Consider the following 24900-nt stretch of genomic DNA (forward strand, 5'->3'; position numbering starts at 1 on the left):
GTGAAAGGGGTACTGATTCTGAGTTTGTCCTCTACGCTGCACATTCACACACAGACACAGACACATAGACACACAGACACACATAACACCCCATATATTCAACAAAACAAGAACACATATCAAAGGGCTGGGAACCCTTTTACCACAAAACAGAAAAAACAAACAAACAAACAAACAAAAAAACAGAAACCAAACCCAAGAAAAAATGTCATTGCTCTTATCCTTTGAAGTTTGGCTTAACTAAACCATGCCCATTTTGCCCTGTACACAGTATACCAATACAGTACATAGTATATTACACAGAAAAATAACTTTGAAATGCAGTGTTTATTCACAGAGAGTTAATCAGTTGGAACCTCAAGAGAAAACTTCAAATCCACCTCCCAAAGAACTGGAAAAGGGTCTTTTGTTTTGTTTTGTTTTGTTTCTGTTTTTGTTTTTTAAGACAGGGTTTCTCTGTGTAGCCTTGGTTGTCTTGGATTTACTCTGTAGACCAGGCTGGCCTCAAACTTACAGAGATCTGCCTGCTCTGCCTCCTGGAGTACTGCGATTATAAGGCCTGAGCCACCAAGCCCAGCAGGGTATATTCATTGAATCAAGTTTCACCAACTGTAACTTGACCATCATGACCCATACATCAGAAAAGTTGCACAGTCTCCTGAAGGAAGTTGTCATCAAGGAAAGTGGATTGCTGTGCTTGATGATAACACCCTTGTAATCCTCAGGCTTTATAGGTGGAACTAGGAAGAGCTCAATTTCAGGTCAATTCCAGCAAGCAGAAGTTTGGCCTAGGCTACATACTGGTCTCAATACAACCCCCCTTCCAAATTGAGAAAGTAAAGGTAAGTTCTAAGAGCCAATTACTTTAAATTTTGAAAGATTATTCTGGAACTAAGTGAAATAGGTTAAATCAAGTCAGTTTATCCAGGAACTACGGGCAGGGGGGGTCTCATTCTTAGATGCTTTAAAAATGGGCATTAAACAGGGCCAAAAAAGACGGACCAGTGATTTAGAGCACTTACTGCTCGTGCAGAGGACCTGGGCTCCACTCCCAGCACCTACATGGTGGCTTCACAAACATCCCTAACTCCAGTTCAGGGGATCCAGTGGGCACCAGGCACCCACGTGGGATGCACGCACGCAGGCAAAGCATTCATACACAGAAAAACACATCTAACACCATCAAGAAGAACTGTGACAGAAAACTTGCTTCGGAAAGATTGGTGACAGACGAAAGAACGCAAATTCCTAAAGGACCCAGCCTGGATTCTAGTCCTGGCTTGCCCGCTTCCTTAGCTGTAAAACGGCGATAATAGCACCTGTCCCAACTACTTCAAAGGGCGGTTTTGGCGTCCAGACAGAAACCATGTATTTAATCGTGTTTTGAGAACTATAGGACAGTCCATAAATGTAAGTCGTTTTTTGTGACTGCATCGCTGGAATTATTGCAGAATCATAAACAGGGGCTGCTGATGGAGGAGACCTGGCTCTCCCACGGGGGCACTGCGAGCTCCATCAGCCTACTTCTTTGTTGAAACTTTTCAGCGTCTTTCCCCCTCAACCACTAGGTAACCAGCAGGGTGCCACCTACGAAAGCACCAAGAGGACAAAGTATTTTAAGAAGTTCTTAACAAAAAGAAGCCACTGAGACGTAAAGTCGGCCGGGAAGGAGTTTTCCTCCGGATCGCAGTTCTTTTTTGAGGCAAGCATCGTAATGCCAACACCCGGTGGATGGCGGCCGCCGAGAGGAAACGAATCTGTGGAACCGGCCTTCTCGTGCCTAGTGATGATTATTCCGTTCAGACAGGACGAACAATACGCTACAATTCCGGGGGATGCGCAGGATGCTGCAACAAGTACCCGACGCCCCGTCGCACCTCCCTCGGGCACACAGAGTCAGAAGAATGCGCGCACCCGCGCCTCCCGGCCTGAGCTGCGGGAACGCGCCTCCCTAGCGCGCCCCTCCCCCGCCCCCGCCCGGCGCGCCGACGTCGGGACACGTGACTGGGGCGCGCAGACAGCGGGGGCGGGCGGGGCCGTCCGGCTCCGCAGAGCGGCGCACGCGCGCCAGGGCCGCGCCGGGGCGAGCCCCTCCTGCTCCCTGTCGGAGTCAAAATGGCGACGGGGGGAACCTGGAGCGGTCCCGGAGCCTAAGCCTCTGACAGGAGAGGGGAGGGCGGCGGCGGCGGCGGTGGCGGCAGCTAGAGGAGAATGGCCGCGGGGGCTAGCGCCGGTGCGGACGGCGGCGCCGGGGGCGGCGGCGGCGGAGGCGACGGTCCCAGCAGCAGCCGCGGCGGGAGGAGCCTCCGAGGTGAGTGCCCCTCGGCGGCGGAGGCTGAGCCGCCGTCTCGGTGTCCGGCGCGGCGCGGGGCGTCCGGCCGAGGAAGGAGCCCTGGCTGGGCGTGGTGGCGCCGTGGCCGAGGCCCGGACGCCGCGGGGGTTGCCGAGGCGCTGGCCAGCCGGCCGTCTAGGGCCCAGCGCGCTGGCGCGGGACGGGCCGGTCCGCCCCCCCTCGCCCCGCTCCCCGCTCCCGGAGGGGCGGGCCGGACCGCGCGCCGCCGACCGGGCCGAGGTGGAGGCGCGGCGCTCGGGGCGGTGGGACGCCCCTCCCAGCCGCCCACCCCCGCCTCGGTGGCCGCCGGGACGGGCTCCTAGCGCCGGGCTTGGAGGGGCGGGACCCGCCGCACCCTGCGCTCCGGGGGGAACCGGCTCCCGGCGCGGACGCCGGTCTACGGGGTGCGGGCCCGCGGGTGGGCGTGAGGCCGGAGGGAGGGTCGGAGCTTGGGGAGGAGCGGGCCTCGGGCGAGCCACTCCCCGCGGGCGAAGTGAAATCGTCCCGGCTAAGTGCTCCGGGAGGAGTGGAACTGGCGTTGAGCTTTGACAGGTAGGTGGGGAGACAATAACCGAGCGTTTGGTGGAGGAGCGGAGGCTGAGCTCCCTGGAATACTTGGTGAAAGGCGTGCCTCCTCGGTGCGTCTCTTCTGCTCTGCTGTGTACTCCCTTACACGCTGCTCACACTCACTCTCTCACACTCTGAGGGTGAGAACTTTCTCACCGTCTGAGGAGAAACTCTGCTTTGAACTGCCACAGCGCCTCTTCACATACCAGCACGCATAAGTACTCGCATAAGTACTCGGGAGTAGGCCTGATTTACCGAGCCGTCTTGGCTCTCTTTCTCAGTGCACTGTTTCCCCAGCTGAAGCATCTGACTGTGCCGAGCAAGGAATAAGCATTTTTGCAGATAATTAGCTTTTCCAGCAAACGTCACCTTTTGTCTCTTGAGTAGCGTCTATTTCTTTTAAAAGATGGCTCACATTGCCTTCTTTGTAAGTCTGGAAGAAAGACATGAAGTTATATGAACCATACATCCTTCACAGCTGCTGTGATTAGACGTGTCTTGGAGTTTTGGAGTCAGAAAAACCTTTATAGATTTGGTGTGTTTTAAAGTGGGGAAAATGGACTCAGGTGAATTGCCTTGGGTCTTAAATTAGCTGGGAAGGGGCAAGACCTAAACTAGGATCTAGGCTTCTGTATGCCAAGAGAGAGGGCTTTTCACTGCACTCATGCACCGTCTGCTCTTTGTGGGTTGCTTTTCCCACCACTGCCCATCCCAGTCACTAGGCCTTTGCGCGATAAATTTGAAAGCAGAAATGAGCATCTCTCTCTGAACCTGTCAGCCACCTCAAAGTAACCACTGAAGAGCCACACCACCACAATAGTTAATAGGAATGGAGTAACGTTTCGCTTGACGTTTTCTTAGCTCCATGACTAAGTTTTCATCAAATAATAGCCTAGGTTATTTTTGCACGGGTTCAGTAAAGTGCACAGTTCAGTATTTTGTTCTGTAAAACATTATTCCTATATTGTTGTGTCCCAACAAGATGAGCACCTCAAGAAGTTCTTTGTATCTGGCTCTAACTTTAGGATGTAAAACAGTGGCTTTCCAGGTTATATTGCCTGGTTCCCTTCTCACCTCTTGTTGGGCTACAGAATTTTATCTATAGTGTGTCACAGGTCAACGTTCGGAACTACAATAGAATCAAGTGATTATGTTTTCATGTTTTAATCACTGAGCTCAGATTTACACAGTGATTATTGAAGGTCTGCTTTGTGTTTGCATTTTAGAGCTGGGGTGGGAGTGAAGAAATGTAATATATAATAGTGTCTGCCTTGAGGTTCTTATTGGAAAACGATGCACTCATATGAGTCTAGAAGCCAATCTAGTGAGTTCTACTAAAGCAAAGAATGCTGTGGGAGTTCAGGGTAGAGGAAGTTGTAGTAGGGCCTTAGGAGTTTAAACAACTTCCTGGGACACTTGGAACTTCAACTGCCCAATGAGTTTATATTTATAGAGAGATTGGAACAGTTACTTTGTTAAAAGTATATATTGCTACTGTGTACATATGACAGGTGAAAGTTAGAGGATTACTGTGGGAGTTTGTTCACCCTTCCCCTGTGTGGGTCCCAGGAATGGAACTCAGGATCACCAGCTTGTGCAGCAGGGACCTTTATTTGATGAATGATGTAGCTGGCCCAGTAGTCAGAATTCATTTTTTCCCTAATGCTGAGAATTGGACTCAAGGCTGCATGCATGCTAAGTTTGGTTTCTACTACAAAGTGACACGCCCTCATCTGAGGAATCGAATTCTTTGATTTTCCCAATCTGAAAATCTGTACTCTTCAAACACTAACATAGTTAATCTCAGCAACTGTGAGGGTCATCATTTTCCTCTGTGTCTATGACTTTGACTAAGTAAAAGTATAATCATAGAATCAAAAACATAGTATTTGTCTTTTGTAATGGGCTTGATGGTCCATTCATGATGTACAGTGTCAGAATTTCCTTCCTTTTTTGAGGCTGAACAGTTCATTCTAAGTCTATACCAGATTTTGTATATTCATCTGTCCATGGACGTCTGGGTTGCCCCATCTTCTGACCACTGTGTAAAATGCTGTTCTGAACATGGTGTAAAAATAACTTGCTGAAGACATTTCTTTACTTTATTTTGGGTGTTTATCAAGCCAACGTTTATATTCCCACCAGTAATGCACAAAGATTGTGTTCTGGAATGTGTGTGTGAGAAGGATTCCTCTCCTTTTATACTAAGCCTTTCTAAAAGAGTGTGATGTGGTATCATTGTTTTATCTTGTATTTACTTAATGGTTAGTAATGAATACCTTTTTTTGTACTTATTGGCATTTTGTCCCCTCATCTGCCCCTTTGGGTTTTTTAAGACAGGTCTTGATGCCCAGAGTAACATCAAAAAGCTTAGCTTTCCAAGTTCTGGAGTTAGAGGCATAGACCATCATGCCTAGGTCCTTTGCCTGTTTGTTAAATCAAGTCCTATATAGCTGTTGAGTTGTAGGAGTTCTTTGGTTTTTGAATATTGATCTCTTATCAAATGTATGATTTTGTAAAATTACATTTATTTTGTGTGTGCATGCATGCTTGTGTGTGGATCTTAGCATGCTCTTGGACATTCCACAGTTTGTATGTGGAGGTAAAAAAAAACTTGGCAGGAGTTAGTTTTTTCCTTCAACTTGTGGTGGGACTGTGGCAGAGATTGAACTCAAACTCAGGTCAGGCTTGACACCTACACCAGAATACAAATGTTTTCTATTTATCTATGTTGTCTTTTCTTCCTTTGATATGAAAAACATTGTTTATTTGTTGTTGTTTTTTGAGATCAGGTCTTTCTATGTTGGTCAGGTTGGGCTTTGAACTAAAGGTCTTCTTTCTGTGACCCAAGCATTGGGATTGCAGACATGTACCACAACACCCAGAAAAAGCTTTAAAAAAAAATTTTTTTTCTATGGTTTTGGGATGAAAACCCAGTGGCCTTCGGCCACTCTTAAACTATACCTCTAGTTCGTCAAAAAGTTTTTAACCATGATGAAGTAAGTCCTGCTTACCTGGTTTTTCTTTTGGTTTCATGTACAGAAATCATTGCCAAATCCAGAATCATGAAGGTTTTCTCCTTTTGTTTTCTATTAAGAGTTTTATAGTTGTGGATACTCAGTTTATCTTTTTAAGTATAGGTGTCCAGTTTTCCCAGTACTCTTCATTTAAAAATACTGTCTAAATCAGTGGTCTTGGCACCTTAATGAACATTGTTTGAGTGATTGAACATGTAGCTTAGTCATAGAGAGTTTGCTTAGTATGTACAAACCCCAGAGGAAGGAGAAGCGAGGGAGCGAGGAGGAAGGTTGGATGATCATTGAGTCATAAGTGCTAGGTTTTGTTTGGGGCTCTCTGTAGTTCTATTTATTAGTGCCCAGCTGTTTTAACAACTGCTTTATAGTTAAGATTAAAACCAACAAACATGAGACCTCTGCATTGTTTGTTTTTTAAGGATTGTTTTGCAGTGGGATCCTTTGCAATACCATAGAAATTTTAGGATGGAATTTTCTAATAAAAACTATTGAGATTTTGCTGTTCTATTAAATATGAAAATTGCTTTGGGTATTAGCTTTTTGCACTTATTGTTTGTGTGTGTGATTGTATAAGATTGTTCATGCACATTTGTGTCAGTGCTCTTGTGCAACTGTGAGAGTCATGTCTCCTTTCTACTTAAGTGGGTTCTGGGTATCAAGCAGACATCCTCAGGCTTGGTAGCAATGACTTTTACCCTTCATGACCCTGTCTTTACATTTTAACAATATTAAATCTTTCACTTGAGTTTCAGCAGTATTCTTCCTTCCCTTCTCTCCTCCTCTGTTTTCTCTCCCTTCCCCTTTTTATCTCTGACAAGGTCTCCTGTAGGCCAGAGTGTCCCAGAACTCCGGATCATCTGTCTCTAGCCTGGAGTGCTGGAGGTACAGGGTTTCATGTTCAGATTTTCTCAGGAGCCATGCTTGTCTCCTGTGTCTTGTGCTTCAGCACATGTACTAATAAAACAAGTGCCTTCAGCAGAGGTTTCCAGTTTTCAGTGAGTGTCTCAAGTTGTTGTTCATTATGAAGAATTTTATTCTTTTTTGATGCTGTCATAAATGGAATTTTAATGTCCAATTTATATTTATTTATTTGTTTATGTTGAGGCGGGGCTTTCCCATGAAGTCCTGAGGATAGAGCCGACCAGGCTGGCCTTGAACTTGTGGTGTGATTCTCCTGCCTTCACCTTCCAAGATGCAGGGATTATAGGTCTGAACCATCATACCAGGCTCATTTTGGATTGTTTATTGTTAGTGTACTAAAATATATCTCATTTTTATTGTTTTTGTTGTTGTAGCTATGTTCTATTTATTCTAACACGTTTTTTGGGGTAGGGGTATTTATAGTTCTTTTCTACAGATAAGATGGAGTCATCTAAAAGCAGTCAGTTTACTTTTTTTTTTTTTTTTTTTTTGCCAGTTTGAATGTCTTTTATTCTTTGTTTTAGTGCTCAACTAGAGTTCCTCATACTCTATTGACTGGAAGTGGTTGAAAATGTACTTACTGAGGATGTTGTAGATCTTTGGGGGAAGTTTTCAGTCTTTTTCAATTGAGTGACACACATATACACACACACACACAGAGAGAGAGAGAGAGAGAGAGAGAGAGAGAGAGGGAGAGAAACAGATAGGCAGGGTCTCCTGTAGCCCAGGCTCCACTAAGAATAATGTTAGCACAAGTTTTTGTATACTGCATTTATTATGTTGAGATAGTTTTCTTATATTCTAGATTTATTGAATACTTTAGCTGGTATGTTTAAAAAAATGGTGGGTTCTGCAAGAATTTGAATGAAAAAAATTGTGATGTTGTTGGCAGAGTGATATGACAGTCCTGGGTTTGTACACAAGCTTGCTTTTGTTTTGAGCCAGGGTCTTGCTATGTACTGGAACTCCCCGTGCCCTCCAGCTGGCCTGTAACTAGTGGAGTACCCCTGCCTCAGCCTCACAAGTGCTGGAATTATAGGTGCAAGCCACTATGTCTTTATGCAACATTAAAAAAACATTTTCTTGTGTGTTTGTGCTACTAAAAAACAAAACACAAAAAAACAAACTTTGGGCATCAAGCTTCTGTTTACAGTCTGACTGCTGTTTATAGTCTTATGGGTTTTTTTTTTTTTTTTTTTTTTTTGTTTTTGATGGTATCACATTGTGTTACCCAGGCTGTTCTTGAGCTCACAGGCACAAGTGATCTTCCTGTTTCAGCCTCCCCAGCAGCTCAGAATATAGATGCTCACTACTGCACCATACTCCCATCACTTAATGTAACGTAAGTTACCTAATCTTTTTGAACTTTAAATTTCTCTCTTGTTATAAAAGAAATAGGGACCAGCATGATGGCGTAGCAGGTAAAGACACTTGCTAAGCCTGATGACTTTGAGTCCAATCCCTGGGATCCTCATTGTGGAAGAAGAGAGCTGATTCCCAAAAGCTGTCCTCTGAACCCAACATGTACCCTAAAGGGCAGGAGTATACATAAACTTTTTTTTTTTTTTTTTAAATAGTGCTGGATGTGATGGCAAACATCTTTAATTCCAGCATTTGGGAGTCAGAGAAGGCTTCCAAGGTAGCCCTAGTCTACATATTGAGTTCCTGGCCAGCCAAGGCTACAAAGTAAGATCCTGTCTCAAAAAGTAAAACAGACAAAAAAAGTATAGAATTGTCTTGCCTAGGTTCTTTAAAATCCACTGTATGGGTTCTAAATCCTGTTCTGTGCATCTCCATTCCTCTCTTACCAGTCTGAACTATTGCTGAGTAGCTGTCCTCTGAGGCTGTGCCGCTTCTTCCTTCCCCCCATTTACTCTCCCCAGCTATCTCTGGCTATTTCTTTATTATTTTTAATTATGTGTTGGGGGACTGTGTGTGGGAGGTATGTGCACATGCATCCAGGTGCCTACAGAGGCAATAGGTGTCAGAGCCCACCAGAAGTACAAGGGATTGAAAGCCACCTCATCACTTCATCACTGAGGTATCTCTCCTGCCCTTGGCTATTCTGGATAATACTTCCACAGTCATGCTCCTAGAAAGCCTAATTGTAGTATCTTTTCTACTTAAAAAAAAAAAAAAAAAAAAAATCTGTTAACTTCATTTTTGTCTTTTGGGATAAAGGCCAAACTCAAAAAAAGAGAGCAGGATGTGTCCAATGTTACCCTTCCCATCACTCCAGCTGAACCAAGCTGTTTCTTATTTCCTGTGCCTCTGTCTGTGGTTTTCATGTGTTTATCCAAGTGCTTAGCGTTTCCTTATTCTGTGTCATCAACTCTGTTAGCTGCCTATCATCTGTCTCTTTTCCTGACAAATCTGCTTTTATTAATAAATATATATAGGACATTTAGAGATGATTCATCACCAATTCCAGGGTTAGGTTTTGGTTAGTTTAAGCCAACCAGTTGCATTCCCTTTTAAGCTGTTACTTGTCCCAGTCAGGTTGAACTGAAAGGGACAGACTATTTCTGGGAAAAATGTTCTTCTTTCCCTTCATGTTCAAGACCAAGAGAACATGAGGCCCCTGTTGCTGCTGCCAGGTGTCCTGTAACCACAGTGGATAAAACATTCCCCGAAGATGTCAGGTCAGAGGCGGGAGTCTAAGTCCTAGGTGGTATCACTTAATTATATCATGCACTGGACCGTCCCTCCTACAGAATTTCTCGTGACAGATTTCTTATTGTTTAAGTTAGTTATTTTTGTAAGTGTGTATATGGGTGTTTTGACTATATGTTGTGTACTGTGTATGTGCATAGACCAGAAGAGGGCTTTGAATCCTCTGGAACTGTTGTTGGTTAGTTGCCATGTGGGTGCTGAGAACCAAACCTCACTCCTGGAAAGGTAGCAAGTGCACTTAACCACTGAACTGTCTCTTTAGCCACAAATTTCTTGTTTAAACCAGCTCTTTGGAATTAAAAGTGTTCTGGTCGGAACAGTGCTCTTTATTCTCAAGGTCTAGTTATGTTACCTTTACCAACAGTTATCTACTCTGTTGGCACTTTTGACCTCCTATCCATATCACAACATACTGAAATCACTCCCTTGGTTTGTGTGACTATAAATCAAGGTATATAGAATGTGACATAGTGTCTGTCCATAATAGCTATCCAACACGTGACCTTGGGATAAAAATAACATGATGACTGTATTATTGCTGTAACATAGTGTCTGTCCATAATAGATATTTCATTTAGATAAAAAGTGTGGATCTTGGGACTAGAGAGATGGCCCAGCATTTAAGAGCAAGTTCAGAGGACCAGAGTTTGATTCCCAGACAGCATACCACCTATAACTCCAGGACCAGGATCTGATGCCTCTTCTGGCCTCTGCAGATTCCCACATTCACATACACACAGATACACAGATACAGAATTATTTTTAAATAAAGTAAATCTTGAAAAAAAAAAAAGAGAAGTCATCTCTCATGTCTTTTTAAAAGAAAATGTGGGCTCATCTTGTCACAGTCTCTTATGAAAAGAGCAATATTAAATTGTACTATTATAAGCTAGGCATGTTGGTGCATGCTTGTAGTCTGAGTACTTGGGAAGGCTGAGGCAGGTGGATCTCTGTGAGTTTGAGGCCAGCCTGGTGTTCAAGAAAGTCTAGGACAGCCAAGACTACACAGCGAAACCCTGTCTGAAAAAAAACAAACAAACGGGCTGGAGAGATGGCTCAGCCGTTAAAGGCTAGGCTTACAACCAAAAATATAAGCGTTTCTAGCACCCACGGCTGTCTTTCCAGCCACACACACACACACACAAACAAACAAACAAACAAACAATAAATAAATAAATAAATAAATAAATAAATAAATAAATGGGTAAATAAAGAAATAAAGGAAAAATTTCAGATAGAAACCTACTTTATAAGCTCATTGAAAAACAGTATTGAATGGAGGTACCCTCCACAGATTTATAATGTTCCTTCCAGAAGCCACAAGTGATTAAATGAAAATACCCGGCTCCCAGGTATTTCTTATTATACAGAGCATGGAATCCTTTGTATTTGTTTATATGTGTGTGTGACAAGGTCAGAGCGCAACTTGTTGGAGTAGGCTTTTTTCCTTCTATCGTGGAGCCTGGGGATCAACCTTAAGCTGCCAGGCATGGTGGCAATTGCCTTTACCTGTTGGGCCTTTTTGTTAGCCTCTTTCTCATTCTTGAAAAAGAAAAGGCCTACAACTTAATTCAAGCAATACTACTAGTATTATTTGTGTGTTGTGTATCCCATGTCATTATCCACTCCCCTAACACCATGCTAGAAAGTGAACTTAGGGCCTTACACAGGTTAGGCAAGCAAGCATTCTACCACTGAGCTAAATTCCCAGCCCAGTATTAGTTTTAAGACAAAAAAATAAAAATAAAAAAGAGCTAGAGAGATGACTCATAAGTTAAGAGCACTGACCACTGTTGTAGAGCCAGGTTCAATTTCCAGCATCCACATGGCAGCTCACAACCATCTATAACTACAGTTCCAGATCTTATGTCCCCTTCTGCCTTCCACAGGCTCCTGCATGCCTGTGCTACATGTATATACATGCACTTAGAAATGCAACACATATACACATAAAATAATCAGTATTAACAAACAAACCACTCTGTAGTGAAATGTATGTGTGGATTTGCGTATGTATGCATGCATGCACAGTGCCTGTGATGGATCACCTAGGTTATATCCTGCTTCTCTACGCTTCTTTCTCAAATCATTTTTGTCTCCTCAGCAACCAGATCTTGTTCTTGCTTGGGTCTTCACAAACTTTCTCTGCTATTTTGGAGCATTATTTCATCATGTCTCTCTTTCCCATCACCACTAAGAATAGAGGAGAGCTCTTTTAACTGCTTAGCTTACATTATCACCTCAGATGTCACTTTCTTAACAACCTTATAAAGCAGATTTTTTTATTATCACTAAAAGAGATAAAAACTGCCCAAGATTATGCAGTTTATAAATGGCAGAGTTGGATCTAGACTCAGACATCTTGGCTCCAGAACTCTTCATCTTTACTGACCCACACTTCTGTTGAAGTATAGTTGTCTGCTTATAGCTGTGTTCTGCTTAACATTCTGCATCTTTGCAACAAAAATTATGCTACTCTTTGTTGATTTTATGTTTCCAAGTGCTCAGCACTTAGATATCCAGAAAAATATTTAGTTGAATGAATGTCCTCTTATTTGTTTTTGACAATCCTAGGGCTTGAACCCAGGGCCTCATACACAAGCTAGGTAAGTAAGTACCTTACCATTAGGAGAATGCATGTATAGGTGTGAGGGTGTGTGTGTGTGTGTGTGTGTGTGTGTATACACATATACTTACATATACATGTGGCCAAAAATTAATCTTTAGTTTGAGAGCAGAGAGGGTGTTGTGGGGGCGGGGAGTGTCCAGGGTTGAGACAGTATCTTCCTCTGTAGCCCAGATTGGTTTCAAACTCTGAAGCTGAGGATGGCCTTGAACTTCTGATCCTCCTGCCTTCTACCTCCCAAGTGTTGGCATATGCCATGCCAGACTTACATGGTGTTGGGTTCAAATCGAGGGCTTTGTGCATGCTAAGGAAGCACTCTGCCTATTCAGCTGTATCCCCAGCTCTCTATTAACCTTTTAATGGATATAATTTCTGTGGCCATGTAGGATTCTTTTTAAAAAAATTACATATATATCTCACAGCCGGGCATGGTGGTGCACGCCTGTAATCCCAGTACTCAGGAAGCAGGTAGATCTCTGTGAGTTCAAGGCCACCCTGGTCTACAAAGTAAATCCAGGGCAGCCAAAGCTGTACAGAGAAATCCTGTCATAAAAAAACAAAACAAAAAAAATGTATTTCATATTTATTTCGTGTGTGTGGACGGGGTTGGTTGCTAGGGATCAAACCAGAACCTTGTTTAATGCTAAACAAATACCGCCACTAAGCTTTACCTAAAAGAACAATGACATCATCATTTCTTATTCCCTAGTTCTCCTGTCTGACCTCTTTACCAGTACTTATATGTTATCACTTATACTCCTATTTTTAAAATTATTTCATTTTTAATTAGATCTGTGTGCGAATGAGTGCACTTGCGCATGTGCAGGCGCCTCGAGAGGCCAGAGACATTAGATCTCCTGAGCTAGCACAGGTGATTGTGAGTCACCTGACCTGCGTCTAGGAACCAAACTCCCGTCCTCTGCAAGAGCAGGACACATTTTAAACCACTGAGCCATCCATCCCTCTATCGTGATCATATTTGTATTTTTAAATTACATTTTATTTCAGTCACAATATGACTTCTGCCATATTAAGTTTTTAAGTGTATGGTGCATTGACTTAAGTACATTGTTGTAGTGCAGATTTCTAAAGCTTAAAATCCTTGGTCATCTAAACCTTTATTCCTGTTGGCTAATAAATTTCATTTCTTTCAGTCCCACCACCGATAGACATTGTGATTCTGTGAATTTAACTAGTATAGATAGTCACTAGTCAATCTGGGTAGTGAGCAAACCTAGATGGATATCTCATATAAGTGTGTTTATGCAGTATTTCTTTTATATGGCTGTATTTACTTCACTTAGCATAATGTCTTTAAGAGTCATGCATATTGCCAAATGGTTCCTTTTTTAAGGCCAAATAGTATTTTACTTTACAAATGTACTACATTTTCTTTATCATTTATCAGTTAATGGACATTCAAGTTGTTTACATATCTTAGTTCCCACCATCCCCAAGTCTTCTCTATACTTTCATTTGCTACTGAAAAGAAAAATAAGATGTCAGGATTTCCTTTATTGCAAATTTTTAAAAACCAGAAAATCAAATTACCATAATTCCTGCACTGTAACTGAGTTACCCACTGTGCCCTTTATATCTCTTAAACTCACTTTCACCCCACAGCCTGAACAAGAGCACTTAAGACTTGTTGACATTTATTTGGGTCAAATCAAAAGCCAGAAATATATTGAAGTGTTTTCATTTACATTTAAACTACACAGTTACTGGTGACATGGTAGAAAGAAGTCCTAAGAACACTTAGAAGTCCTAAGAGTTGGGGGCGTTACTAGAAGAGAGGTACGTCATAGAACTTAGCATATGTATCTTATTCAGAATTAATTTTGCTCAGTGTTTCATAGCATAGAGTAACTTTCTCAGCTTGCTCATGAAATTCCAGCAGGAAAGAAAGTGTAAGGTTATGCTGAAGTCACCCCTTTGTCATACCATTCCATGTTCTAGTACCCTTGGGAAGGGCCTCGGCCATGACAGACATAAGAATTGCAGGTATATCTGAGCATACACTCCTGGTTTCTCTCTTCTCTGAAAGACCAGTGCTTTTTTTTAGTTGTTTTCTTTCAACCCAGAAATATCTCTGCTTAGGAGATGTGAATTTTGACACTCTGTCTCCTCACAGATACAACTGTTTACTCCTCTCTGGCTGTAGGGAATACTGAATACCTCTGGTCTTTCAGAAGATCCTTTTATTTCTGCCCAGGGCCCAAAGCAAACCTTCTAGTAGAAGGGTAGGGAACTTATCTCTAAGGATCAGAGGTTATGAAGGTCTTTTATTAACATTTTTCAGTCCAAGCCTGCTGAATTCTTGGGTAATTTTTTTGTAGGAAAACTAGGAAGAATCAGGGTCAGAGTAGGATTTAAGCATTTGTGATAGACTGGTCAAAACTTCAAAAAAGTTATTCCACAGTAGCCTGCTTGTTGTCTTGAAAAATACTAGGGGCTGGAGAGATGGCTTACCGGTTGAAGAAACACTGACTGTTCTTTCAGAGGTCCTGAGTTCAATTCCCAGCAACCACGTGGTGGCTCACAACCATCTATAATATGACCTGATGCCTTTTTTTGACATACAGGTTTACATGCAGATAGAGCACTCATATACATACATAAAAAGAGAAAAGAAAAGGAAAAAAAGATAAAAATTCAAAATCTTCTACTCCAGGTGTATAAGCCTGACACTTATTCATAAGCTAACCTCTGTGTTGAAATGCCTCACCCTTCATTTCTTGGTGTTCAGAGAAGCCAGAAAAAGTCTAATCACCTTCTTGTAATTCCATGCCATAATCTTTCTCTCTGTAGTCACTTGTACCCTGTGTGCCATTTTGTATGTGAAAATAGTCTTTTTTTTTTTTAAATCCCCAACATTACTATGTGTCTTATACATAAGTACAAGGTTGGTATTTATGTAGTATTCACAGGGAAACAAAAAGAATTAGTAAAGAGTGGAGGAAGGAAAAGTGAAGGACATTCAGAACTGAAAATGGAACTCTTCGTATGTGCCTCTGTCTCCTCAGTTATTCTGTGGGTCTTTCCTGGTTGTAGTCATTGCACTTCATTTATTAATAAGTATTCATTACCAGCCAGGCACTCTTGAAGCTCCTTGGCATATATAGTTAATGAAGTAAGACAGTTCTAATCCTGTAAAGATGTAGTCTGCTGAGGGCTAAGACAGTATATTCTTTACAGAGGGAGGGTGCTACAGCTGAAGTCTGTGTAAACTTCTGGCAGCAGAGGAGAGGGATGCTCTCTCAGTTTTAAGTGAACCTCACTTAGATGCTATTTCTTCTCTGTAGCCTGCTCTGGCTCCACCGAGCCTGATTGATGTTTTCCATACTTTTTTTTTGTTTCCTCAGGCCCAGCACATAGCTTTCTGTTCATTTTTCTCTGCCCCTTTCTTTACAGAATAGATTAGTTTCAAGGTCTCAACTGAAATATCCCTGTTAAAACAATTCCAGACTGGCTTTGAGCTTTTGGCTTTGAGAGTTAGAAGAAGACATTTCATGGTATACCATGGTGTTTCTCTATTGGGACCCTCAAAACCAACATGGCACAACTCTTATGTGGCCAAGTATGATTAGAGCAAGGATACCAAGGGCAAAGAATCCTGGGGCACAGTGCTAAGGGAAACAAAGAAAGGCTTCCTTGTGTCTTCTAGAGGAAACTGCAGGACGCATTTCATCCCACCAGTGTGGAAATGTGGCAGCACATGTAAAGTGTTGTCTCTGACAGAAGTTGATCGGAGAATTAGTGCACGGAATTTTTATTGAGGTCTGGTCACAGAGGCCTCTTAATTTCACTTCTGCCTAATTTCTAGGCTCACCTGAGGAAAGCAAGAACTTGGTAGTGTCGTATTGTTGCCCAAACTATTGAGGTTCTGTGAGTCACCCTGTCACATAGTTGGGATGGAGGGAATACTCCCAATCCCCATACTCCAGTCACTGCTTGGGCTAATTTGTAACAAGCTTTTCTGGGGATAATGGTGTTGACTGTTTTCTGCACAGTACTTTTCATTTTTAATCAATTTTCATATTGTGTTACTTCTTTCAAAATATGTCAGCATTAGTGTAATTAGTATAATTGAAAGTATGTTCCATGGAACACTGTCTGTAGCTTCTTACTGGGCTTTGCTTGAAAGGTTTGTACCATTGAGTATGGAAAGGCTTGCTGCACCTCTTTGAGGACTCCAGCCCTTTGCAGGGTGTACACCACCTGGTGTTACTGCCTTGCCTGTCTCACATCTGCTCTCTACTACTGCTTTGCTTAATTTGCACAGCTGCTTACTCTGCCCCAATTCCCCATTACATACATTACATACATACAATTCCCCATTCCCCACTTCTGTCACTAATACATCGCTACAAAAGCCCTAATACTTTTAAAGATTCATTTGGATAGTTTCACATACATACATACATACATACACACACACACACACACACACACACACACACACACACACACAAACACATACATGTATACATACGTATGTATGTATGTGCATCATGTGTATGAGTGTTTTGGCTGCATGTATGTATGTGCATCATGTGTATGCATTGCCTATAGAGGGGAGGAGAGGCATCAGATCCCTTCAAACTATAGCTATCGATAGTTGTGATCTGACATGTGGATCCTCTGGACACAGCAGTAAGTGCTTTTAATCACTGAGCCATTTGTCTAGCACCTCTTTGTTGATATTTTAACATCAACATAGAATAGACTATAAATTAATAACAGGAACAACTAAATTAGAAAATGGGCAAGGAGGGCCAGCAGGACAACCCAGTAGACACCAGACCTGATGGCCTGAGTTGAATCCCTGAGACACACATGCCAGGGCAAGCTCACTCCCACACATACACAGGCAAAATATATAAATATTTCTTAAATGGGCAAAGAGCATAAAGCAACACAGGAATTAATAATATTCAGAGATTAAGCTTCATTAAAATTTAAAATGGGATAGTAGACTCATTTATCCTCATTTATCCAATTATGCTTAGCATTTTGGACATTTTCTTGAAATGTTGATTAGGAGTCTAAATTGCACCTTTTCTGATGATATGTCTCCAAATTCCTTTTTCCCTCCCCTTTCTTTCTTTCTTCCTTTCTTTCTTCCTTCCTTCCTTCCTTCCTTCCTTCCTTCCTTCCTTCCTTCCTTCCTTCCTTCCTTCCTTCCTTCCTTTCTTTCTTTCTTTCTTTCTTTCTTTCTTTCTTTCTTTCTTTTCTTTCTGTTTTTAGACATAGTCTTACTGTATAGCCCTGGCTCTATAGACTGGACTGGCCTTGAACATATCTGCCACTCAAGTGGAATTAAAAGCATGTGCCACCATGTCTGGTACCTAGTAATTAGTCTTTTTTAAATCTGTGAGCTGTCTTAGAGTAGTCAAAGACACGCAGAAGAATAGCTGCGCTGTGTAAAATAATGAAGAATTGGCTCACTCTATATGGGTGTGATTAAGTACATTATATCACATACATAATGCAGCTCTCTATATGTGTATTTTTAAAAGGCAAAGTACAGTTTTGTATGTTGCTGTGTTTCTTCACCCCTGATATATTTTAAAATGAAATTAGCTATATACAGACCTGTCAGTGAGATACTCTATTTAAAACTATTTATTTTGCCAGGCATGGAGTAATACAACTTAACCCCAGTGTAGAGAGAGATCAGAGGATCACAAATCTGAGGGTAGTCTGAACTCTACACAGGGAGACCCTGTCTCCCAAAATAATAGTTATGTTCAAATTCTAGGAAAGGAAAATTTGAGTTAATGCAAGTTGTCTTTGGGGGAAGAAGGTACAGTGAATTGCCTTTTTATGTACTGTTCTGTGTATTTAGAAACAGTTTTAAACAACAGATTCTTATAATTGGATAGGAAACAATTCTGATTCTGAGGTGAAGGGAGAAAAGAACGTTGAACAGATACAGTCTTTGATGTTATGACTCATTTAAATAGCCTTTGAGATTCTCTTGACTCAGCAGAGTACATTGATACTTTCAAGCTCTGGTGGTAAACAGAAACACTTCATTAAACTAAGGATAGCCTGCAATAGTCACACACTAGCTTTACATTTTAATGTACATCTGAATGTATAATACTTTTCAGGGTTGAGCTTTAATATAAGTTTTAATTTTTATAAATCAAATAGTCATGTTTAAAAATTATTCCTAGTAATGTAATTATATATTTATTTTGAAGATTTATTATTTTGAGGTCCATCTGTCTTCTCCCCAACACACACACACCGACCTTTGGAGCTACAGTTTCATTGTACCCTTGGCCAACCTCAAACTCCTGATTGTCCTGCTGCTAACCTCCCAAATGCTAAGATTACAGCCATGTCCTACTATGCCCTGCTGGTTTGACTTTTTCTAACCCTATTAAGAATGATCTGGGGCATGCCTGTAGTTCCAGCACTGGGAGGCAGTGTCAGGTGGCTCTTTGTGAGTTCCAGGCCAACCTCTTCTGCAAAGGGAGTCCAGGATAGTCCGATCTACACAGAGAAACCCTGTCTTCAGGGGTGGGGGACAACAGAATGATCAGGAAATGGCTTCATGGATAAAGTGCTTGCTGCATTAGTGCAAGGACCCGAATGTAGATTCCAAAACCTAATAAAAGTCAGGTCTGATGACAGGTGTTTTGAGGAAAAGAGACAGGTGGTTCCTTTAGGCTTACGTGCCAACCAGTCTAGCCAAAATGGCAAGCTCAGAGTTCAGTGAGAGACCTTGACTCAAAGATAAGGTGTAAGGGGCCTGAAGAAATGACTCCCTGATTAAGGGCACTTACTGTCTGCTCTTCCAGAGGATTGGGTTCAATTCCCGGCATCCATATGACAGCTAACAACTGCCTATAATTCCAGTTCCAGAGGATCTGACACCTTCTTTTGGCCTCCATAGGCATGCAGGCAGGCAAAACACCCACACATAAAATAAATTAAAATAGTAGAGTCATAAAAGAATACTCCTAATGTCAACTTCTTCGGATGTCTACACATATATGCACAGATGAGTGCCTGCATGCCTGTGTACTCACTCACAAAATTATTTTTAAAAATTAGAAGGAATGGTTTATACAGCTTTCCTAGTGTCCATTCCCCAGGTTCACGACAGTGTTCATGTTGCTGTATAGCCTGGGTTGTCCTCAAACTCTTTGAAGATTATCTTTTTAAAAAACAATCTTAGCGCAGTATGCAACACACATCTTTGATCCTAAGGAGGCAAAGGCAGATTGATCTCTGTGGGCTGGAGACCAACCTGATCTACCTAGCAAGCTCTGTGTCAGCCTAGGATACATAATGAGACCCTGTCCCAAAAAAATAATAATTTTAAGAGCTAACAAATCTCAGAACATGTACATTGTAACCGATAATTAAGCTGAGAAATATTTCATAACTAGAAAAACCAAGAACACTACTAAGAATATATAATTTCATTTTAGGAGGAGAAGTCAGCCAAAAATTCAGATACCACCCACTCCCCCAAATTAAAATAAGTTTCTTCTATAAAGCCAAAATTCTAAGAACCAGACTCACCTCATATCTCTGCATTTGTTTCTCTCATCCTCTGGTTTGAAAAAAATTCTTAAAAATTACAAGAATGTCACATTGATAAGTGGGATGTTATGTACATCTATGTTCTTTTAAAAATACACTTTAATAGAGTAAAAAAAGTATCACCAGGAGACTAATAGCTGTTTTTAATTAAATAGGCTATCTATGTTTTTAAAAGTCCATATGAGCTTAATAAGGTTCTCTTAAAGCTGGGCGTGGTGACATACAAGGAGGCAGAGGCAGGCAGGTCTCTGTGAGTTCAAGGCCAGCCTGGTCTACAAAGCGAGTCCAGGATAGTCAATGCTACATAGCAGAGAAATCCTATCTCACTGGGGGGGGGAGACAAAGCTAGGTGTGGTAGCACATTCATGTTGTTCTAACACTTAGGAGTTGAAGGCACAGGAAATCCTTAACCTTAAGGTTTTGAGACCAATCTTAAAAACCAGTGAGAACCTGTCTCAAAGCATTGAGGGGTAGATGCTTTTAACATTCATGAATGAAAAGGTTTTCAGGCTACTTTTTTGTTCAGTGGAAAATGGACAAGGGAAAAGACCTGCCTATCCTCTCTTCTTCCCTCTTTCCCTCTCCTTTTCTCTGATGCAGTCTTGTGTAGACTGGAATGACCTCAAAGACATTTTGTAGTCAGGGATGGCCTTGAACACCTGGTTCTCTGGCCTTTACCTCCCAAGTACTGAAATGACAGGCTTGTGCCACCACAGCTAGTTTATACAGTGTTGGGAGTTGAACCCAGGCCTTCATGCATGTTAGGCAAGCACTCCCTACCAACTAATTGAGCTACATCCCCAGCTCCCTTTTCTTTTCCTCCTTTTCTTAACTATTCTTATATATGCTCTTGAACAATTTAACAAGTGCACATTGTTTTGTAATTTGTAATCCGAGTGTTAACATAATTTGGAGATAGGATGGCAAATATTGATACAACCTGGATTATCTATCTATCTATCTTGGAGCAGTGTTTCTCTATGAAGCCCTGGCTGTCTTGGAACTCACTCCAAGACCAGTTTGCTCTCTGCCTTCCAAGTACTGCAATTAAAGTACTGGAATTAAAGATATTGACACCACACTTGACAATACTACTTACTTTAAAAAGAAAGGAAAAGTGAACTTAGTATTTATCTGGCTTCAAAACTTTAAGCTGGTTATAAACATTAAATGCTTATTGTATTGGTACAACTAAGATTGAAACAGCATGTAATCCTTCAGTTGTTTAATTCTGCAAGTTTAACTATCAAAACTGGAGAGAAAGCTGATCATGGGGACAGAACACCTATAATCCCAGCACTCAGGAGCAGAGTCATTGCAAGTTGGGTGCCAGCCAGAGCTATTTAAAGAGAAAAGTGAATAGGATGAGAGGTGGCTCAGTCAGGCAAGCATGAGGACCTGAGTTCAGATCCTCAGCACCCACATAAAATACCAGGTGCTAGCAATTACATCTCTTGGGAGGTAAAGACAGGAAAATCACTGGGACTCACTCACCAGCCAACTAAGCTCACTGAGCAGGCGAACTCCAAGTTCAGTGAGAGGCCCTGTATTAAAAAAATAATAGTGGAGCAGAGTGGCCTACACCTTTAATTACAGCACTAGGGAGGAAGAGGCAGGTGAATCTCTGTAAGTTTGAGGCCAGCCTGGAATACATAGAAAATTTCAGGACAGCAGGGCTACATAGACAGACCCTGGATCCAAAAGAAAAAGGAAGAAAGCAATTGAAGAAGACATCCATTGTCAAGCTCTGTCCTCTACATGCATCCACACAGTGCATTCTTCCTATGTACATGTGTACACATACCAAAAAGAGAACTTGTAAAAATAGATATAAGCACACTAATTGCTTATCTAGCAATGGTAAATAAAAATAAATTTAGGTGCTGGAGTGTGGGACATAAGAGGTACGACTTACTCAACAACTTCACTATTGTAAGGATAGCACTAAAAGGGTTTGGAGTTATATATACAAATGTATATAAGATTATGATAAAGGATAAACTAGAATAGAGTACATAAAGATAATAGCTAGTCATTTTTGAAAATACCTTATTTGTAGCTTTAGTATTGAGACAGATAGTCAATTAGCTAAACCTGGTTTGTCGGTGCAACCTGTAATCACAACGTGCAGAAGGCTGAGGCAGGAGAGTTGAAAGCTTCAGCCCAGCCCTGGCTACACAGCATGTGAACCCAGAGAGTAAAGCAATTGCCAGAAGCAGGCAGAGTTGTGGTTTCAGGTCTCAGGAGCCACATGGGATGATAGTTAAAAGGAATAAAAATGTGTCTGATACATGAACTCTTAAAGTGTATTTCAAATATTTCACTGGCCACCTTTAAAGAACAATGAAAAAAAACTAGCTTGTTACTGATTGTTTTCAAACTTATGCACGGGCAAAGAATAATTTATTTTGCCCTTCTATACAGATTGTAGAACTGACCAACTGAATAATTGACAAGCTCTACAGAATTCTTTCAGCTAATGACTAAAGAAGTTAGAAATGGGTTTTGCAAACCCTAACAAATAAATGCCTCTAGTTAGTGATTACTGGTGACTGTTAAAGTTTGAGAATTAAGTAGAAATATTATACCAACTATTTGGGAGTACATTCCATGATTATTCTACTTTGCTTTCTTTTGCTGTGATAAACACCCTAAATAAAAGCAACTTGGGGAGGAAAGGAACGATTTCATCGTAACAGCTTACAATCTATCATTGAGGGAAGCCAAGGTAGGAACTAAGGCAGAGACCACCAAAAAACACTGCTTACTACCTTGATTCCCTGTCTGCTGAGTTATCTTCCTTACATAGCCTAGGCCCTCCCTTATTCATCTGCAATTAAGAAAATGCCCACAGGCAATCTCCTCAATTGAGATTACCGAGGTTTATATCAGGTTGACAAAACTATGACAGTTACCCATGAGGCAGTATTGGCCAAAGTAAATATACACATATGCTTATACAGTAATGACTTTGAGATCTGAGGAGATGACTGGGTGGGTAAACAACTTGCCCACATAAGCCTCAGACTTGAGTTCAGATCCCTGGTAGCACAAGCATTTCTAATTTCAGTATGCTCCTACTGGGAGGTGGGAGGTGGGAGGTGGAGACAGGAGAAATGATGGAAGCTTGCAGGGCCGCTAGCCTGGCTTACACAACACAACAAGGAAAGACCCTGTCACAAATAAGGTGGAAGAGAACCAACATCCAACACCAAGATTTTCTGTCTTACACACATGTGCTTTGGCATGCCTCTGCCTACACTCTCATACACATAAACACACTCAGATACAAGAGTGATACGGAATCAGACCACATCTGTGGATATGTCAGTTCATTGTAAAAGCCAGAGGACCATTATATTAAATCCCACTGAAGTGATTTATTTGGCAAAAATCTTAACTGAGACACTGTTAGATAAACCTCATTTCTTTCTTTTTTCTGTTGCTGTGATAAACACCAACTGTTCATTTGTTTGGTCTTTCTTTTCTTTTCTTTCTTTCTTTCTTTCTTTCTTTCTTTCTTTCTTTCTTTCTTTCTTTCTTTTTTTTTTTTTTTTTTTTTTTGTTGTTGTTGTTTGGTTTTTTGAGACTGGATTTCTTTTTGTAGGCTTGGCTGTCCTGGAACTAGCTTTGTAGACCAGGCTGACCTCAAGAGATCTGCCTCTGCCTTTAGTCCCAAGAGTGCTGGGACTAAAGGTGTGCACCACCACCTAGCTGATAACCCATTTCTTAAACATCAGAAAATTAAATGGAGGAAATGGAGACACAGGAGAGACTCTAGACAGAGATTTGAGGTCCATGGGCATCCTTCTACTCACAGGGTGTGGGCCTTATTTAGAGTCGGATTCAAACTAAGAAAACTGTGAATATTCTTTGTGAAGTTTTTATTAAGGAATTACTGTTCTTCAGGAGAGGACACTGAAGTAGTTTTGTATCCTTCCTTTTAAAGATCATATATACGGATTTACAAATGAAGTAATATGCTATCTGAGAGTGTGTCAAAATAATTCCAGATTGAAGAGGGAGAAGATTCAGTTAGAGTTGATGTGATATTGCTGCAATTCAGTTTTTTTTAAATTTACTCTTGGAAATAGTTTCTGTACTTTTGTGTATATTTGTACAAATTCTTTCTATAGAAATTATAGAAATATCACCTGCAAAAGAGGAAGGACTGAGAATAATCTGTGTCTGAATGCTAAGAGATGTGATGTTTACAGAGTGTTAATCCACAACCAGGGAAACTTCATCGTTTATGGATAATTCAAAGTACTGGAAAGATTGTGATCAACTGGGGTTGAGGAGATAGCTTGACTTACTAACATGTGAGCCTGAGATTTGGATCCCTAGAACCCACATGAAAAGCCGGATATGGAAAAAAAAAAAAAAAGAAAGAAAGAAAAGCCGGATATGATAGTTTGTCCTTTTCTATGGATGGTGAGATAGAAGGCAAAGAAAGGTGGATACCTGGAGCCCACTGGCCAGCCATCCTCACCTTATTGCTGGAGTCCTGGACCTGTGAAAAGCCCTATCTCAAATAAAAAGTGGTAGGCACTAAGGCATGATACCTGAAATTGTCCTCTGATCTCCACACAAAGGTGTGGATGTGTGTACACTACCTCACATATGATATGTACCCACTCATACAAACACACCAAGATCAGTCCCTTTAACCTCAGGTAGATGATAAGATGCAGACTTTAGCAGCATAAATAGAGGCCTAAAAAAGCAGCGTGTTAGATGTGGAAAGCTTAAGACACAGCATTGTCCTGCAGAAAGACTATTTGAATTGAAGCCTTTTGAGGTACCTTACACACACAAGATTAGAATCAGTACACCTGGAATCCAGTCTTGGCTTTGCCATTTTACTCTATTTAACTTTGAGTAAGATAATTATAATGGTTAGGGTTTTTTTTCCCATTGGACCATATTTTATTTTATTTTTATTAATTACAGTTTATTCACTTTGTATCCCCCCTGTACCTCTCTCCCTCCTACCCTCCCAATCCTACCCTCCCTCTTCCCCACCCATGTCCCTCTCCCAGTCCATTGGAAAGGGAGGTCCTCCTCCCCTTCCCTCTGCTCCTAGTCTATCAGGTCTCATCAGGAGTGGCTGCATTGTCTTCTTCTGTGGCCTGGTAAGGCTGCTCCTCCGGGGGGGGGGGGGGGGGGGGGGGGGGGGC

At 41.6% G+C, this 24900-nt stretch overlaps 1 protein-coding gene across 1 annotated transcript in view; it reads left to right on the forward strand.

Moving 5' to 3' along the window:
• The first annotated feature begins 2069 nt into the window (after nucleotides 1–2069).
• Btbd7 (BTB domain containing 7) overlaps nucleotides 2070–24900 on the forward strand; it is an 88509-nt gene continuing 65678 nt past the window's right edge. Inside the window, exon 1 of the mRNA XM_055593013.1 lies at nucleotides 2070–2311. The gene's annotated coding sequence lies outside the window, so the exon portion shown is untranslated. The remainder of the gene's footprint in view (nucleotides 2312–24900) is intronic.

This window comes from Psammomys obesus, unplaced genomic scaffold, assembly GCF_907164565.1.
Source record: "Psammomys obesus unplaced genomic scaffold, mPsaObe1.curated_primary_1811, whole genome shotgun sequence".
Classification (NCBI taxonomy): domain Eukaryota; kingdom Metazoa; phylum Chordata; class Mammalia; order Rodentia; family Muridae; genus Psammomys; species Psammomys obesus.